Below are 6,330 nucleotides of genomic sequence, written 5' to 3'. Positions count from 1 at the left end.
GTTTTGCCTAAAGTATAACAAGTAAATTAGACAACATTGGGAAACTCTTCTCATTTTCCTAAAATCTAGAAACATAATGTTCTGTGCAGTAAGGCAGATGAGTTTGCGGTCAGTTTACAATGAGCTTTCTGTATTTTCCAGGTGTCCCAGAATTCTGATGGCAGGATGGTTTAGTAATGCTGGTGATCAATCCTGTGCGATGGCACAGAAGCTTGGCCTGACACTCTCAGCCTGATGAAAGCACCCACTGCTTGGTGGAAAGTATATTTAGCCTCTCATCAGGAAGGACCACCGTGGGAAAACACAGCATAAGAGAGTACTAGGCTAAAGAAGAGGGAAGACATCCTGTAATGATACATGCCTCTTATTTTACCCACAGACATTTCCTCCACTATTTTTTCTGTAAGATCACATGAGGTCAGTTTTATGATCTATCAAATATAATTGCATGCCTAACATTTTGTCATGTACTAAATGTCATTAATGTTTTAAGTCACTAATGAGCATGTGGGTGACATTTAAGAGATTAAGCAGTGCCAGGGAAGAACTAGAGCAAGAAAGACAGTATTTTTTTATAGGGGAACTTGGAAGAAACCTATGCAGATACAGTCCCCTCTGAAACTATTGGAACAGCAAGGCCAATTCATTGTTTTTGCTGTAGACTGAAGACATTTGGGTTTGAGATCAAAGGATGACAATAAGAAGAGCGTTGAGAACTTCGTTTTTTATTTCCTGGTATTCATATGTTTATGTGTTAACCGACATAGAACATAGCACATTTTGTATCAGACCACCCAATTTGTAGACGAGCAAAAATAATGGAACATTGTGACTGACAGATGTTTCTTGCTATGCAGGTGTGTCCTGTAAGATTGATTGTTTAAACAATAAATAGCTCTGAACATCTACTTTTGGTTTAAACCTTCAGTTTCACCTGTGAAGACTGTATTTGTGGTTATAAAGGAAAAGCCAACATGAAGATTAGAGAGTTGTCTATAGGAGAAAAGCAAGTCATTTTGAAGCTGAGGAAAGAGGGAAAATCAATCAGAGACACTGCACAAACAATGGACATGGCCAATACAACAAACTGGAATGTCCTGAAAGAGAAAGAAACCACTGGTGTAATGAGCAACAGACTAAATGGTTCAGCCAAGGAAAACAACATTGTGACAGAAACATTGTGAGAGCTGTGAAGAAACTGCCAAAAACAACAGTCAGTGACATCACCAACAACCTCCAGAGCGCAGGGGTGAAGGTATCACAATCCACTGAAGAAGATGTTGAGAGCAGAAATATAGAGGCCATACCACAAGATGCAAACCATTCATCAGCATTAAGAATTGGAAAGCCAGATGAGATGAGCCACAAAAGAACCAAGATTAACCTCGCCCAAAGCGATGGAAAGGCCAAAGTGTGGAGAAAGAAAGGATTTGCTCTTGATCCAAAGTTTACAAGCTCATCTGTGAAACATGGTGATGGTAGTGTCATGGCTTGGGCTTGCAGGGCTGCTTCTGGACCAAGCTCACTAATCTTTATTGATAATGTAACTCATGATCGTAGCAGCAGAATGAATTCAGAAGTTTACAGGAACATTTTGTCTGCCAATATACAGAGTAAAAGCCTGGAAAGGCATCACAAAAGAAGAAAGCTACAATATGGTGATGTCACTGAGTCTCAGGCTTAATACAATAATTGCAAGCAAGGGATATGAAACCAAATATTAGGTGTCATTTACTTTAATTTACTTCAAGACTCAACACTGAGAGTACCTCGAGTTCAGATTCAACACTACTCACTGTGCTACCATGCTCCACTCTGCAAATCTAAACCCCTAGCCAGTTCAGGTATTTCATGTGTTCCAGTGAGGCCCTTGATTACTTGCATCAGGTATGCTTGAGACAAAACCTGTTTTGCATATTTGTGCTGTTGTGATGGATTCTCTTCAGGGGTTAAATAATTTTGAATAATTTTGAAAAGTTGCATTTTCAGTTGAATTTGGGGAAACCACGTGAAGCATTCGTTGTGTTGAACTATTTCAGTTGCTTTTGTTTGATTTGCTCATTGCAAACAGCTGAAAGTCTGTAAACTGTGACAATAAACAAGATTTGCAATGGGGGTTGAATCATTTTGATTGCAACTGAAGTAGTACTGGACCAGGTACTTACAGTAAAAGATACCTGAGAAAAGCAAGCAGCATACTTTTAGAGGCAACACATTCCAGCTACAGTTTATTTAATCCTCTATCATTTGTAGAATGTTAAAAGCATCTGAGCCTGACTGAACAACAAAACTCAAGAAAAGTTTCTTACATTCTTGCTGGTCACACACACACACACACACACACACACACACACACACACACACACACACACACACACACACACACACACACACACAATGGATTTTCTATACCAACTGAGTTTATCTGCTGACTAGCAAATGACTTTGCCTTTGTTTACATATTAATTATATTATAATTATGTTATTTATGTTATTAATCTACTTAAATGCTGTGAAACACAGTGTACAACCAAGCTGAATATTGTAGGGCTGACCTTGCATCTATGAACCTTGAGCTATATGTGAATTTTGAATTGTGAACTTTGCTACTTTGTTACTGAATACAACATAATGCAAAGCAATTTTTTCCCACTTTTTTCACGTTTATAATGAGATTTTACTGTGATACTGTGAACTGTGCAAATATTTGAACTGTCATAAACACCTAAGAACGGTCCAAGCATGTTTCATATTACTGTGCACACATGTATATGTAAAGTGAAAATAAATGAAAAAAACCTTTCAATTAATTCAGTTAAATAAAAATAAAATTATTTAAATGAAATAAAGTGTATGTAGTCATTCAAGTAATGTTGCATATTATCTTTCCTACAGTTGCTACTATTGCTACTTCTACTATTTGTGTAGCGTTTTAACAATAGATATTGGATGAAACTTTGAGAGAAACCAGACTCACAAGGAAACCCGTCCTCTTTCTTGGTGACACTGGATAATTACAGTGTACTGTCATGTAGAGAAAAGGAATCAGTACTATGGCATTGTAAAGACTTGAGCATAAGATAGATTTAAAGTCAGGAGTAAGCCTCAAAGTTTCTTTTTAATTGGAGTGTTAATTCTACATTCAGAGTAATCAGTTTGCGATCGACTGAATGATTGACAGGATGACTTTATGACTTTACTTGCAAGATGAAAACAAATGTGATGACAGACAAGCTTCATTTCTGGCTTTCAAACCATTTGAAAAGTTAAAAGAATTAAGGCCAGGGCAGATCTGCCTTTATGGTGTAGTTATTTGTATATATGTCTCAGTTTGCCCCTAGGCTCAAGCTTTGCTCACCCATACTGCTTTTAAGCTGTGGCATGAAGCAGACACTGATGTGTGTGTGTCTATGTGAGTGTCCACGTGTGTAATGTATTTGTGGTTTCTTTGAATGACAGCTGTGAGAAAGGCCTCAGCTTGAGGCTGGCAGCTCTAGCACAAAGGAGCTGGGGGTGGTGGGTGTCAAGGTGGCTTAAAGTGCTGTTACATGTGACAACAGCTTGCCACCCAACGGTCTTGCTGAAGCCTTCTATAATTCATCCAGCTTTATTAGTCTTAATCATTCAAATAATTTATTTTTAGTGGGATATGGCCTCTTCAAGATGCATCCCTAGGTTCTGGCTCCTAGCAGTCCACTAATGAGTGTCAATCTTCTGGCTTTGGCACTTTTCCAGCAGACACCTCCTCTGACACACGCAGGCCTGCAGTCAACAAGTATTACTTGCCTCAACCAAAACTGACATTGTGGCACAATTGTGCAGACACTTTCAGACAGTAGATTTTCTGAGGAGTTGAAAGATTCTTAGCTTCAGATTTCGCTTTCTGTGAACCGGTCATATACAGACATCACTTCGCATCATTTGCTTCAGCCATTCTAGTCAGCATTTAGAAGACAAGAGCAACCTATATAAGAGCTTTCTAGTCACCATCAAAAATATATCCTCATACTAGTACATATAGTTCATGGTCTAAGAATATTATCAATATAAAACGCTGTTACAGTGAGTTTGTACAACAGGTTTGTATAGCAACACAAACAGATTTATTTTCTTTTCTTTTATTTTATTTAGTCATAATTGCTCAGTGTTCATTGTCACTCCATGTAGTTCTCTATATCACCCTATTTCTAACCAATCCTATATTTCTGTAATTTAATAAATCAGATAAGGATCAAATGTGCACACAGCTATAACAATCCTTATTCAGGTGACATGTTGGTAAGTTTTACATGTGAACCATTGTATTGGAAAAGCAGAAAGCTTTAGTGATATATTGTGATTAAACATCAATATACTTAGACATAGTCAACCTCTAAAAAAAAAATAGATGCTCTTAATGTTGCATTAGCAACCTGTATTCTAATTTGATCCAAGTTAACCATTCATTAGAATTTTTAAATGGTCTTTAACATGTCAGTAATTTCACAGTTAAGAAAACTGTGTGTTTAGCACTGACATATTTCTACTTACTTTGATTTAATAAAAAAAATATTGAACTTTTTCTTATATCATTGTATATCAGATTAACAGTAGTGATTTCAGTTTGTAAACTTTAAACAAAACACTGAAGTGTCTTATTAGTTTCTTATGAAAGGATTTTTTTATACTCATGTAGTAATTTATTAATAAATCATATCATATCATAGGACAGTCCATGATAATGAACTAAACAGAAAAGATACTAGAATGCGTTAAAAAAAAATCTATTCTTTCTTTCGTTTTTTTTTATTCACCATTATCTGCAATGCTTTTGTTCCTACTGTTCCTACTAACTGGAAGTACCACCAACTTGTTTTTTTTAGTGTGTTACTTAGGTAAAGACTAAAAAGGCTATCAGCAATAATGATATTTAATAATCATGTGTGTATCAGCATGCAATGTTTCCATGTGAGTGCACCCTGGCAGCTCTGTTCATGGCAGTCAAAGCACAGAGCGAGGGATATATTTTGTTTCCGTATCCCTGTTCCCGGGGTTCTTGGGAGAGTTCAATTTTCTAGTAACTCAGCAGACGTCACACCGCTATTCTGGCCGGTCATTTGTGACAGGCGGACAGCAACAGCAACGTCAGAGTAGGAATGCTTCAGAGGGAGGGTTGTTACAGGAACTGATCCCAACAGAGGAAGTGGAGATGGGGGCTCTCCTGTTTCACTGGCATGGCTGCTGCTGGTAGGGGGACATAGGCAATCTGGTAAATGAGGAAGAGACAGGACAGAGACAGGAAGAGGGGTGGGCATGGTATTTGTGTGTGGTGCCAGAAGAGCTAGGCCTCTGGCTTGCTGCATTCCTTGAGATCAACACCATGGTGTTTCCTTTCACCCCATCAGGAGGGGGTCCTGGCCGGCCTACTTGCTGTCCCCTACTGCCCCCATATTATGGCTCCTCTCATTTTTCCTCTCCAGAGACTACCTTCAGTGTCACTTCACTACCATTCCATTACTCTCACTTCATACACTCTTATTATTGCTGTCTTAAAGTGAGTTTTGTCTACTGCCATGCCAGCATTTGCACTTTAATAATGTATGTCTGTGCATCATGTTTAAAAGTTTCCCATATAACAATAATCTTTCTTGCAATACTTTCACATGGAAAGCTGAATAGCTTTGCTTATCTTTTGAGAAAAAGACACAAAGTTCAAGAGGTTAAACTGCTTGCAGACAACAGACTGTTTTGCAGCAATTGTAAATTAAGAGGGTCGGGACCCCATGACAACATCACGAAGTCCAGCAGCAGTTTGCTGCACCCGTGCTCTATAGGAACTGCACGGGCTTTAAATTAAGTTGGCTCTGGTTTTGCTCTGTGTTGGTCCATTGAGTACTCATTCTTGTGTACCTGCGTGCTAATAGAGAGATAGAGAACTCCCATAAAAACATCATCCAGAGCCAAAGATTTGTCTGGTAATCATCTTAGACAGGTCTTTAATACACACATGCACACACACACACATACACACACACACACACACACACACACACACACACACACACACACACACACACACACACACACACACACACACACATTCACACGGTTTATGGTATGGTTTATGAATACATATCAATATGTAATATAACATATCCTTATATCCATATCCCTTCATATATGTTACTCACATTTGAAAAGCCCAATACTATAGTATACATGAGGTACATAGGATAGTGCTGAGCTGGGAAACTTAATTAAGTACTTAATTCTAATTACACAAGTAACAAGTCTGCACAAAAACTCAGTTATATTTGTCCATGCCATGATGTTTTAACCCTTAAATGTAGC

This window comes from Ictalurus punctatus, chromosome 13 (assembly GCF_001660625.3).
Source record: "Ictalurus punctatus breed USDA103 chromosome 13, Coco_2.0, whole genome shotgun sequence".
Lineage (NCBI taxonomy): Eukaryota > Metazoa > Chordata > Actinopteri > Siluriformes > Ictaluridae > Ictalurus > Ictalurus punctatus.
Note: the sequence above shows the minus strand (reverse complement) of the source record.